The sequence below is a fragment of the Amblyraja radiata genome, chromosome 5 (genome assembly GCF_010909765.2).
Source record: "Amblyraja radiata isolate CabotCenter1 chromosome 5, sAmbRad1.1.pri, whole genome shotgun sequence".
In the NCBI taxonomy this organism is placed as follows: domain Eukaryota; kingdom Metazoa; phylum Chordata; class Chondrichthyes; order Rajiformes; family Rajidae; genus Amblyraja; species Amblyraja radiata.
In genome coordinates this window covers 100,488,681-100,503,146 of record NC_045960.1, presented here as the reverse complement: position 1 = coordinate 100,503,146, position 14,466 = coordinate 100,488,681, and positions in this window count along the sequence as shown.

Below are 14,466 nucleotides of genomic sequence, written 5' to 3'. Positions count from 1 at the left end.
TATTCCGTGACAGCCTCCTTCTTATGAAAACATGTCCCCTTTTGTTGATACTTCCCCATTGGTGCAATCATCTCAATATCAACCCTGTTATGCCTCTTGAAGATCATCCCTCAATTTTTCTAATTTCCAAATAAAAACCCTTCAACTCTAAAACAGTTTCAGGGTTCTGCAGACAACTGAAACAGAGTCTGAAGAAGGGTTCTGACCCAAAATGTCACCCATCCTTTTTCTCCAGAGATGCTGCATGATCAGTTGAGTAATGCCCCTGTCCCACTTAAGAAACCTGAACGGAAACCTCTGGAGACTTTGCGCCCCACCCAAGGTTTCCGTGCGGTTCCCGGAGGTTGCAGGTGGTTGCCGGAGGTTGCAGGTAGTGGAGGCAGGTAGGGAGACTGACAAAAACCTCCGAGAATCACAGTCCCAACTGAGCCCACTTTGAGCTTCATACTGTCAATAAATAATGTTCAAAATCAAGTGGCTTGAAAATGATTGCAAAAACAAAACAGCAGACACATAATGAAAAACATCTTCAAATTACATCTGTGATCTTCAAATAGGTTTTCTGTTCAGATCATTAAACCCCTCAATTATTCAATTGCTCATCCTACCTATGAAATTAGGTAACTGCATTATTATCCGAACATTTTTTTGTTTGTTTTCATTTCTTCCAGTTTTCATAGCATGACTAAAGCCTTGTTTCTATCTTGCACCGTTTAGAAATGCATTTCTTTGGCTTTACAGGTCGATCCTTTAGTTTATCCCTGTGACGCATATGTTCCCAGATGCCTTTTCATGTTCCATTCATAGTAGGTATCCATCGTTGTCTGATGTTTTTACCAATCTTGTCAGCCTCGACACTTTGCACGTTGACTATATTAAATGACCTGCCAACACACACCTGGTATGAGTAAAGCAGACATCAAGTGCAAGTACCAATTGCTCCATCTCACTTAGTAGCAAGATTATGTTCTTAAAGGTTGGTGCCATCAGTCTACATTGTCACCCAGCGCTGATAGAAGTGGTTGCGTTTTTGTGTCATCTATTACTGATTGTGTCTGCCTTAGTGAGATGGATGGAGGAGCACAGTTGAAGGAAACGACGTTTGATTTGTGCTGTGCAATATTCAGAGTCAAAACATACAAGCCAGAGAGCATGCACTTGGACCTCACAATCAAATGACAAAGTGCCTGTCACTGCCAAAGTAGTCAAACCCCCTCCTGGACGCAAATGTCATAAACCATCGCGAATGCTCCCTGAATGCCACTTGTTCAGGTCGCAATATGGATGTCTTGCATCTGCCCTTTAAAGATGATGCAGGGTGATATTAAAAATAATGTGGAATTCGTATGGCAGCACCTGCCTCTCAATCAGACAATTATAGACTTGTGTCATGCTCAAGAGCTCTGAGATTAATCACACAGCAGATGCTTTCCCTGATTGTGGACTCTTTCAGAGAACAAAGGTCAGGCCATTTAGAGCTGAGAAGAGGAGGGTTTTTTTTCACGCAGAGTTTAAGAAACATTTTTATTTATTTATTTTTTTAAAATATATTTTTATTAGAAGTAGACATATTATAAAGTATAGTTACATATTATAGATAAAGACTTTTCATATACATCAGTCATACATTATTAAAATGTTCAATTATCAATTACTTCTGCTTCTAGTGTTTTTATTTTTTATAGAAAGAGAGAGAAAGAGAGGGTAGAAAGTTACAAATAAAAAAAAAACAGAAAAACATAGGAGGTGGAATGGGTTACCTGTAATACGTCAGTGGAGATAGGTTCGTAGATTATAAAGTATAGCTTTTCATCTGATCCTGAGTTCAGGTTTCAGTTGTGTGCTGTGCTGTGCCAATCTATCCCTTCAGATAGTTAATGAATGGAGCCCAGATTTTATCGAAAATATCTTGTTTGTCCATTAAGACAAGTCTAATTCTTTCTCAGTATAGGGTCTCCGACATTTCCGTAATCCACATATTAATTGTGGGGGTTGTAGGGCCTTTCCAAAATTTTAATATTAATTTTTTCCCGATTATTATACTGTAGTCGAGGAAATTTCTTTGGTTTGTTGTGAGTGTTAAACTTTGTTCTGATATTCCAAGTATTATTAATTTTGTGTTTGGGTCCAGTTTTGTATTAATAACTTCTGAAGTTATTTCAAAAATATCAGTCCAGAAATGTTTAAGTTTTATACAGTTTGCAAATGTATGTGTTAAATTAGCCTCTATGGGTAGACAATTATCACAAATAGGAGAGATTTGTGGGAAGATTCTATTTAGTTTTATTTTAGAGTAGTGTAGTCTATGTAAGACCTTGAATTGTATTAAAGTATGTCTGGCATTTAATGAACATTGATGTATTTGTTGTAAACTTTCGTCCCACATATCTTTCGTTATAGGGTGACCTATTTCATTTTCCCATTTGTATCTATATGGTTCGGTCGGTGGTACCTCGTTGTTTAGTAGGGTGTTATAAATATAAGCTATTAGTTTTTCAGTATGATCGGACCTATTTCAAAAGGTAGACAGTCTTCCTTTTCCATCATTAACCAATTCGATGCAAACAATTTGTGGGGGGGAAAGAAATAATGATAATATTCCATTAATGATATAATTAGTAGTCTCAAATTGAAATGTTAGTTTTGTATAATATAAACATTTATAAAAGAATAATCAAAAACAAAAACATCAGAGAGAGAGCCACCATACATTTTTCATTGTAAAATATCTGAATCACACTTTACTTATGTTTCATACTTTTAGTTAATTCTTAAATAATCTAAATAATCTAATTATCAATAATTAGTGTTAGTTAGTATTCATGATTATTAATAGTTGTTAGAAGTTGTTAGAAGTTAGTACTAAAATGTAAGTATTATATATCCGTTGCAGGATATTTACCCAAATCTTATTGCGAATTTTAGGCAACTCTTAAATATAATAGTTTAAAATTTAGAGTTTAGAGTTCCATATCTTCTCTGCGAGATAGCAGTATCCAGGTAGGTGTTGAGTGTTGAATATTTTTCAAACTTCGATCTTGTCCTCGATGTTCTTGGCAAATTCAAATGCTTCTGTGTGCTTGATGAAGAAGTGTTCCTTATTTTCGTAACTAACTCTTAGTGTTGCGGGGTATAACAGTCCATATCTCAAATTCTTTATGTTCTTCAGTATTCTTCTTGTTTCTGTGAACAACGCTCTTTTCTTAGCAACTTCCACAGGATAATCTCTGAATACGTTAATCTTGTCTCCTTCATATACAAGATTTCTGCTTTTGACAATTTTCCTCATCATGTCATCCAATACATGGTCATATTGGACCTTTACTATCATTATTCTTGGAGGGTCGTCCACCTTTGGGGGACGTCTCGGCACTCTGTGCGCTCGGGCAAGTAATGACGCCTGGTCCAGGTTCAAAATTGTTTTCGGTACATCTGCAGCAAATTCACGGGGGTCATGAGTCCCCTCTTTTCCTTCCTGGATGCCCACGATTCTTAAGTTCTGACGCCTCTGTCGTCCCTTCAAGTCTGTACATTTTTCGGTTATTTTACGCAATAACTTTGATAGGCGTTGGTTCTCAGTGATGAGTTGTTTTGTAGTTGCGGTGCTTGTCTCAGCAAGTTCCTCAAGTTTTTTTACAATCTTGTGGTGTTGGTTTAATGTCTGGAAGATAGGTTCAAGTTTAGAATCAAATCTGAATTCCATCATATTCAGTTTTTCATTTACTTCTTCAACATTTTGAGTCAAATTTCTTTCCATATCTAATTTCCAGTCTTCAAGGACTTCGTGTACAATCTCTGTAACATCGTCTTTAATTTCTTTTTTAAAAGATGTCAGCTCCTCTTTAAAGTTCTGTCTAAGATTTTTAAGTTCCTCCGTAAGAAACGTTTTTAATTCTTCCATCTCAGTCTTTTTCTTCTTCTTTGAGATGTCTTCTCGGGATGCTGTTAAACCTGAGGCCGAGGCTTCAGTTGGGCCTACCTCTTTAGTCTTGCCGGTTTTTGTCTTGGGGGGAGTATGCTGAGTCGACATACTGCCGGTGTCGCGCGCCTGATGACGTCACGGGCCTATTGCAAAACAATCGGTGCCGTTTTCTGCAGGTAGGATCTGTCTTTTCCCCCCTTTTTTCGGTTTTTTTCACGGAGCTAGTTGGCGCGAGTCTCTCCTACTCCATAGCGCCACCGGAAGTGAGTTTAAGAAACATTTAAGACAGGTACAAGGATTGGATAGGTTTTGAGAGATATGGGCCAAATGCAGGAGGATGAAATTAATGTAGACTGGGCATTTTGGTTGGCATGGGGTAATTAGGCTGAATGGCCTGTTTTCACGCTGTATGGCTCTATGACACTGAGGTTGCTGAACATTGTGGAATTCTCTACTCAGGGAGGGCTCTGGAGGTCTAGCCTCAAACTGCAGATGACCAGAGTTCTGGACGTTCAGGAGATGAAGGTATAAGGGGATACTGTTGATGAATGGTGATTGAGAAGAAGGTCAGCCTTTGATCCTGATGAATGGCTGGGAAGACTGGAAGAACTGTTGGCCTGCACCTGCTGATAACCCCGACCCCAGTCCCAGGCAAGTCCTGCACTGACAGAAGTATTGCTATATACAGATGAGATGTCTGTACCCTCAGATAAACATCGAAGACCCTTTGGCAATGTTTCTGAGAACAAGGGAGCACAAAATATTCCAATTGCTGGAAACCTGAAAGACAAATGTAAAACCGCAGGTCAGTCGGCACCAGCGGAGAGAGCCATAGAGTTGTCTCACTTAGGAGACCTAAACAGCAACCTCTGGTGATCTTGCCCGCCACCCAAGGCTCCCATGAGGTCACCGAAGGTTTTGGTCACTCTCCCTAATGGTCGAAAGTGGTTTCCGCGATCATCGAGGCTTCATCTAGGTCGCTGCTATTTTTTCATCATGATTAAAACCAGCCTCAACTAAAAATAGGTCGCCGTTTTAAAAATCGATAAATTTTTAGTCGCAGGTCTAGTCGAAGCCGGTTTTCTTCTTAGTCGAGGAAGGTTTTCAACATATGCGTGGGAGGTGGTAGGAGGTTGCAGTTCACCTCGACCTTGATTTCTTTTTTTGGGTGGTGGGCAAGGTCACCAGAGGTTGCTCTTTAGGTCTCCTAAGTGGGACAGGGGCTTTAACGTTACATCTCAATGGAGATTTTGTCAGGATAGTGTCCGAACAATCAACTTGGGAGATGGAGGTAGGAGAGGCAGAATGAGTATTTGAACTTGCAGAAGGGAACTATTGTAAAGGGCATAAACCGGAAATAGAAATGCTGGAAGTGCTGACTCTCCAATGTAGCTGAATTTAATGCTGAATCCAAAGGTTGCATAGTGCCGAGTCAGAGGATGTAGTGTGCAATGGCCTGAGAGGGGGAAGGATTAAAGGAGATGTGTGGGGCAAGAGAGTATTGGGTGTCTGGAATGCCGTGAGAGGGGTAGTGGTGAAGGCAGATACAGTACAATAAGGGCATTTAAGAGGCTTGTAGATAGGCACCTGAATATGCAGGGAATGGAGGAATATGGATCATGAATAGGGTTGCCAATTTTCTCACTCCCAAATAAGAGACAAAAGGTCAAAATATGGGCCAAATTCCCGATGGGAATTCGTTGACCGACTCGGCCATGGCTGGGTGAATGATGAGTTGGCCTGGGTGCTGGACTGCACATAAAGCCCAGCCGGCGGGCCAGCTGAGCAGTTTTGGCCCGCGCACAAAGTCCGGCACCCCAACCAACTCATGAACCGATGATCGGCCATGAGAAGGAGGGGTGGTGGTGTCGGCGGTAAGCGAAGGTCCGAAGGTCGGACAGCTGGCCGGGCTGCCGACCGATGGGGCCACGGGCGAGAAGCTGCTGCTGTACTATGTCGGGACGGGTGAGGCGGGGCCGGATGTGGCGCTCTGACCCAACACTCCCCTCGACCCGAGTTGCAGCAGTCAAATATGGGACAAGGGTGGTCCTGTACGGGACAAACCAATTTAACCCAAAATACGAGATGTACCAGCTAATATGGGACAGTTGGCAACCCTAATCATGAATAGGCAGAGGAGAATAAGCTTAATTTGGCATTGTTCTCATCATGGACGTTGTGGGCCAAATGGCCATTTCTATGTTGTTCTGTTCAATGTGCTTATGTAATGACTTGAATGCCAGGGCTTATTTGGAGGCGGATTTCAATTAAAAACAGAATTGATACTCATGTGGTGCCATCTATACATTAACACATTTTCATGGCTGCATGAAGGGGCAAAAAGCTGCAGGAAGGTGAAAAAGAGAGGCCATAACTACTTGTTGGTCTTTATGCAGCATTAACTCTGCACAGCGTCATCAGGGCTAAGGAGATGAATCAACTCTTATCCACAGCAGCCACACCTGAACAGGTCAGGTCAGGGGACAGATAAATGCAGGAGTGCAGAAAACCCTCGCAATGATGATCTCACGACCACTTCAGTGCATTGCACTCCATACTGACCCTAAACCCCAGTGCATCTCTCTTCACACTGTTGCTAAACTCGGAGTGCATCTCCTTCCCACGCTGACCCTAAAACCACCTACTATTCTCTCCACACTGAACCGATACCCCCAATGCATCTCTCTCCCACGTTGACATTAACCCCCTAACCCCCTAACCTCTCCTACGCTGACCTTAAATCCCAATGTAACTCTCTCCCACACTACCGTAAACCCCCTACATCTCTATCCCACACTGACCCGAAACCCACAGTGCAACTCTCTCACACTACCGTAAACCCCCTACATCTCTATCCCACACTGACCCGAAACCCACAGTGCAACCCCCTCCCACACTAAACCTAAACCATGCCTGTGTCTCACTGTCCTGACCCCATGACTCATCAGTCAATTTATCTCGACATATTGATTGTGAAGCAGACTATAGGGGAACAAAAACTGGTGATTAGTGGAGAACAAGAGATATAACATCATGTAGATCAAGAAGGGTTAAAAAAACAATAACATTATCTGCCATATAGACACATCCATGATACCAAGCCTTAATGCTGCCTCTTTACTGGTGTCGGTTGCTGAATGTTTACTTACGCCACCTGACCCATATCAATCGTTTGATCAAAGGAGACAAGTAATGGTGGTGACTAAAGTAACATCAAAGTCCTGGCAATACTCAGGTAAGAGAGAGAGAGAGAGAGAGAGAGAGAGAGAATGTTTAGCTCGATGACCCTTAGGTCAGCAGTTGAGGTGACTGTCAGTTTTTTCGGTGGGGAGTTCTGAAAGATTACTTTCTCACCTCATTTAATGTCACTGAACGCATTGCAAGTGTCTGAACGAAAGAGTGCCAAAGAAATTGCAGTAATGTATATTATCATAGTAGGTATGTTACAAAACTTACCTTCAGTGGCGCTGCAGTTCTGCCACTGCCCGTGTGGGCGACTTTGGTTCCTTTGAGAGGGGGGCGGGTTTAAAATGCAATTTTTCTGCAGCCTATTCAAATCGATCTCTGTCGGGCTGTTTAGTTGCTAAAGAAAAATCGCTTCGACTGCCATTTTATTAAGTTTATTAAAATTAGCGCTGGATAATTTAATTGTTGGAGTAAAATTAAAATCATCTTCAAATGCCGTCAACGCCGACAATGGGACGGATCTCACGTAGGGGACAAGGCAAGGTATGTCGTTTATTTTTTCATATAAATTTGCTTCTTAGGATGCCTTTAATCAAAATTTCAAGTTGCGGAAATATCATTATGTAAATATACGAACAGGCAGTATTTTTTACTGCCGATATTGGGTTTAAATTCACTGCAACCGCAATGTTCCAAACCAGCGCGTTCCACAAAATCCCACTCGCATGATGATTTAAATGCCCATTAATTTACAGGAATTAAACACTAAATTTCTTCCATTTGGCCTATAAATTCATGACAATGAGATTTAAAAATCATGTTGTATTGTGAATTCTTGTGTGAATGTCATTTGGACACTTAGGCTTTTAAAAAATGTTAACTTTTTCTTAAGAAATGGATAGATGTTTAGATCTAGTAATTGAATTTTGTAATTAGCTACAATTGGGTAACTAACTAATTATATGCTTTAATTTCAGGTCATTCAAGTAAGATTGTGTCATATTTGTTTCAGAATGCTTCAATCTATAATAACTGAAAATTTCATTCAGTTCTCTTAATTTTTAAGAAAGTTATGGGCCTTTGACTGTCTTCGATCACAGCTTTTGTGTTAAGTCAATGGTAAAGCAATAGGGAACAAGATGCTAATTTCCGAGTATGAAAATGGCCATAACATTTTTAATACTGAAGATATGAAAGTGAATTAGGTGTCAAATTAAACTTCATTTTATGCTTTATCTGATGGGATAAATTGCAGACTTGATTTTTTAAATCTCAAAATTTTGTAACATTGCTAATCATATCACCTTTGACATCTTGAAATGCTTCATTTGAGTGTTATCTGGGGGGGGAAATGAATGGAGTTACTTAAATTGATAATTGGACAGAAGAATCACACTTGGCCAAAGTGGGATATTTAAAGGGACATTATACCGAAGGGGAGCAAAATTGAGCTCTTGGGAGAGAATGCCAAAATTCTGTTTCCCTACTGCTTTTGATATATGCTGCTTATGTAGATCACTTGGACCTAAATGTAGATGGGTTGGCTAGTAGGTTTGTAGATGACACCAAGATTGCTGGGTTTATGGATTGTGAGGAAGGCTGTCAAAGTATACAGTGGGATAGATATAAACAATGGGCAGAGAAATGGCGGATGAGTTCATCCCAAGGAAATGTGAGACATTGCACTTCCAGGAAAATACACAAGAACAGCATGACCCTTAACAGCATTGATGACAAAGAGATCTTGGGGTCCAAGTCCATAACTTCTTGAAAGTGTCAACACAAATAGATAGAATGATAAAGATGGCTTATGATATGTTTGCTTTCAAAGGTCGGAGCATTGTGTATAAGAGTCAGGAAGCTTTATAGGACTTTGGTTGGGCTGGATTTGGGGTAATGAGTGCTGTTCCGGTTTCCCCATTACAGGAAGGATATGGGTGTTTTGGAAATGGTGCAGAGGAGGTGTACAAGAATGATGCATGAATTAGGGGGAAATTAGCAACAGGGAGAGGTTGGAAAAACTTGTATTGTGGGGAGATATGATAGAAGTACTGATACTCCCCGACTTGCACAATAGGCGACATATATAAACTTGCACTAACGTGAACAATGCTGCACTCGGTCCCTACTGCAATCAGGGCACTTTGTAATGTCCACTACTACGATCACAGAAGTTTACATCAGAAACAAGCTGGCAATGGCAATGTTTACTAAGGAAGTCTTGCACCACAGAAAGTGCCCATGGCGAGACAGAGACAAACTGGCAATGGCAGCTGTGCTTACCCAAAAGGATGGGCGCTGCTGAAAGTGCCCCGGACACAGCTGGCCGCCACTGATACAGTTAACACGCTCAGTCAAGTATTTCGGGCAGGTGGTTCCAACATATGTAAAATCTGACTTATGTAGGGGTTAATGGAAGTTTAAAATAGATGTGCAGGCCACGTTTTTTACACAGAGGGTGGTGAGTGCCTGAAACATGCTGACAGGGGTGGTGGTTGAGGCAGATACGATAGAGGCAAATGGAAGGATATGGATTATATGTCAGCAGATATGGGTGGTCTTGGTAGTATGTTAGATGTGGGGAATATAGGCTGAAGGGCCTGTTCCTGTGCATCACAGTTCCTTGTTCTTTGTTCTATGACAGAATAAGGATTAGATAATTAGATAATATAATAAGGCATTAAGAATAAGGGGTAGGCCATTTAGGACTGAAATGAGGAAAAACATTTTCACCCAGAGAGTTGTGAATCTGTGGAATTCTGCCACAGAAGGCAGCGGAGGCCAATTTACTGGGTATTTTCAAGAGAGCTGCCTTCCTGTGGCACTAATTCCACAGATTCACAACTCTCTGGCTGTTTATGAAGGAACTGCAGATGCTAGAAAATCGAAGGTAGACAAAAATGTTGGTGAAACTCAGCGGGTGAGGCAGCATCTATGGAGCTAAGGAAATAGGTGATGTTTTGGGTCGAGACCCTTCTTCAGTAATTCAATTCAGTGATGCAATTATACTTTATTGTCACGTGTACCCAGGTGCAGTGAAATCCTTTGTTTTGCATACAATCTGGTAAAATCATAGAGCTGTCCTCGCCTAGGCAGTGCACAAGAGTCGCCACATTTCTGGAGCCGACAGTAGAGTTGTTTGCGGACTTTGAGTGTAGTTGAGACGGAAAATCAGCAGAGTCCTTGGTTAAAATAATGTGAAAGGGCATTGTACCCATTTCCCAGGAGTTCCTCTAGTTTTCCAAGTTACAGTGATGGGTCCCAAAGAAGCTCCAAGAAAATCTTGGGGGTAGGGAAGGGGGGATCATTTGAAAAATAGTCAAGCCCTCAATACATCTGCTCCATCTCTTAAAAATGAATTAGAGCTCATAATTAAAACGGTGATGTAAGATTCAATGTTGTGACTTGTGGATAACTTAATCCATTTTCATTACCACTCCACTCTTGTAATTTCAAGGGGCACGTGGTGTAAAAGAACTGCCCTTAATTTAACACAGATTTAACACAAATTGGCATGATTTCCACATGCATATTATCTGCACACAGCTTTCCTCGCAATGGTCTCCATATAAATGCAATTCCCAGTCTGAGTTCACAGAATGCAGGTTAATATCAAATCTACTTTTGCTAACCTTTCAGTCGATGCATTACTGATCATAACTCCAAGTTCAAAAAATCTTATTTCCCCCCAGCTTTTACTCAATTACTGTAAATCTGTATCATTTGGTTGCTGACCTTTCATTCAGTGGGAATAGTTTTTCCTCCAATTTCTCTTTCAAAGCTCTTCATAATTTTAAACATCTTGTATCCCGCTGGAATATCTTTTGCTTCGACTAAAATCCCAGCTTCTCCTTCCTCTCCATGTAACTGGATAATCCCATTCAGATCAATCTCTTAAGACATTCTTCCCTCGAACAATCAAAAAGGAAAAATCTGAAATATAAATGGAATACGCTAGGAATACTCAGCAGTCAGGTGCTATCCCATTCAAAGAGCACCAGGTCACGTTTCAAATCAGAAACCCTCAATCAAGCTCAGTTCTATCGATAGGTTATTAACCTTAAATTTTATTTTAGTTCAGAGATACAGCGCGGAAACAGGCCCTTCGGCACACTGAATCCGCACCGACCAGCGATCCCCGCACATTAACACTATCCTACACACACTAGGGACAATTTACACTTACAGTACACCAAGCGAATTGACCAACCAACCTGTACGTCTTTGGAGTGTGGGAGGCAACCGAACATCTCGGAGAAAACCCATGTGGTCACGGGGAGAACATACAAACTCCGTACAGACAGCAGCCGTAGTCGGGATCGGACCCGAATCTCCGGAGCTGTAACGTAGCAACTCTACCGCTGAACTACCGTGGCGCCCTGTTAACTCTGTTTCTCTCTCTCTCTCTCTCTCTCTCTCTCTCTCTCTCTCTCTCTCTCTCTCTCTCTCTCTCTCTCTCTTTCTCTCTCTCAAGAGGCTGCCTAACTTGCTGAGTGTTGCTAGCGTTTTCTGTTTTTGGTTCACTCTTACCTACATTTTGATTTTTTTTTCTAAATTGAAATAAATCTTTATTCAACTGCCAAAACTATGATCCTTTTATAGTCATTAACATTTTTCACACTTATGACCAACTGTGCGGGACTTTGAAACTGCCACTGGGGTATAGTGAATACAATTAAATACCTAAACTTATAGTAAGATTCCTATAGTTAGGAAGGACGTGCCTTGGTAATGGTGCAGAGTAGATTTAACAGGCTGGTTCTTGAGATGAGGAACTTGGCAAATGGGGAAAGAGTGAGAGGGAGGGCTTTCTAGTCATTGGACTTGTGAAGAATGAGAGGTACGCCAGTCATTGAAAGTAGGCATGCAGGTGCAGCAGGCAGTGAAGAAAGCGAATGGTATGTTAGCATTCATAGCAAAAGGATTTGAGTATAGGAGCAGGGAGGTTCTACTGCAGTTGTACAGGGTATTGGTGAGACCACACCTGGAGTATTGTGTACAGTTTTGGTCTCCAAATCCGAGGAAATACATTCTTGCCATAGAGGGAGTACAGAGAAGGTTCACCAGACTGATTCCTGGGATGTCAGGACTTTCATATGAAGAAAGACTGGACAGACTCTGCTTGTACTCGCTAGAATTTAGAAGATTGAGGGGGGATCTTATAGAAACATACAAAATTCTTAAGGGGTTGGACAGGCTAGATGCAGGCAAGATTGTTCCCGATGTTGGGGAAGTCCAGGACAAGGGGTCACAGTTTAAGGATGAAGGGGTAATCCTTTAGGACCGAAATGAGAAAAAAAAATTTCACACAGAGAGTGGTGAATCTCTGGAACTCTTTGCCACAGAAGGTAGTTGAGGCCAGTTCATTGGCTATATTTAAGAGGGAGTTAGATGTGGCCCTTGTGGCTAAAGGGATCTGGGGGTATGGAGAGAAGGCAGGTACAGGATACTAAGTTGGATGATCAGCCATGATCATATTGAATGGCGGTGCAGGCTCGAAGGGCCGAATGGCCTACTCCTGCACCAATTTTCTATGTTTCTATGTTTCTATGTTTTGAAAGGTAAGACATGAGTTGAATCTTATGACAAAAAGCAAATGGCCCAGTGAATTCTCTTCATGACTGGGATTGGGAATTGCGATTATTTTACCAATAAACACGATAAAGAGAAGCTGATTCTTTTGTTAGGAGAAAGTAGAGCCAGGAAGGGACCATGATATTCTGGATTGGGACTAAGAGAATTTTGCCTATAGTGCGGTGAATCTTTGAAATCCTCTGCCACAGAGGACTTTGTGCATGCATTAAAGGCTGAGGCAGGTAAAGTTTTGGATATTGGAGGGAATGCAGAATTAAGTAAATAATCATAAAAAAATCTTATTAAATTGCAGAGCAGGTATGGGCCATTCCTGCTAGACTTTATTTTATTCTTAGATTTACATAAATTGAATATACAGATGGGCAAGGTTTAGCAGGATATGGGCCTAATGCAGACAACATTGGATTCACTTAGATGAGTATCTTGTTTGGCTTGGAGGAGTTGGACCGAAAGACTGTATCTAGACTCTATGTAACTCTGTGACTCAGATGAAACAAATATCACAAAGCATCACCAACATTATTATTTTTTTCCTTGTTCTATTAATATAACTAAAAATTAATTTTCTGATGTTGTTTGCCAGTAGTGAATTGGTTATATTAGCAGTAGGTAAATTTTTGAGTTTGTCACGTGAAGGGCAATGTGGTGTGAAATTCTGATAGGAATTTGCTGAGAAAATGTATTGTGTAATTCCACCAGCAAACCCCCTCAGTGTGAACTCTGCCACTTGTCATGGTTACTCCTCCAATGATAAAAACAAGTTGCTCGCTATTGACAGAACATTTATTTGCTTGCAGTTGGAAGTGGAAATGCTGTTAGCGGAAAGGTAGTTGAAATAGCAAAGTTATTTGTTTGGCCACACCCATTATGTATCTTTATTTTACTTAAATTAATAAAGGTGAATAAAACCTGCCACTATCTGCTGATGTCATGAAAGGGAAAATGTATTCTGGTGGGCATGAAAATATGTCACATGATTATGATATGATTATTGCTGGATTGAAAATGCTGCTTTCATTCTGATATGCTATTGGTGGAATAAAACAAATCACTTACCCCAACTGGTTCATTCCAATATTCATGCTCTACATAGAATTCCTCCACATCTTCTAATGTTACATTTTCATCATCGCCTCCATGATTTCCCCTGTGGTTGTACCTCCCTTAAGTGTAGCAGTGAAGAGAACAGGCCAGAGTGGCGATTGCAGCAAAGAGTAGCTCAGTCTTAAGAAGGGTCTCGACCCAAAACGTCACCCATTCCTTCTCTCCAGGGGTGCCGCCTGTCTCACTGAGTTATTCCAGCTTTTTGTGTCTATTTTCAGGTACGATCTTCCTGATTGCAATAGCAGGCTCGGTGGGGCTTATGGTGGATTTTTGTGTTTTATTTCACATTTTTTCACATTCACAAGATAACTAAAAAGTCAATACTGGGAGAAAAGATGAGGTACGAAGATAAGCTAGGCAAGTATATAAAGGAGGATAGTAAAAGCTTTTTTAGGTATGTGAAGATGAAAAAATAGGTTACGACCAAAGTTGAACCCTTGAAGACCGAAAAAGGTGAATGGCAGATGAGTTGAACACGTACTTTAGATCAGTCTTCACTAAGGAAGACACAAACAATTTCCCTGATGTACTAGTGGCCAGAGCATCTGGGGTGACGACGGAATTGAAGGAAATTCACATTAAGCAAGAAATGGTGTTGGGTAGACTGATCGGACTGAAGACTGATAAATCCCCAGGGCCTGATGGTCTGCATCCCAGGG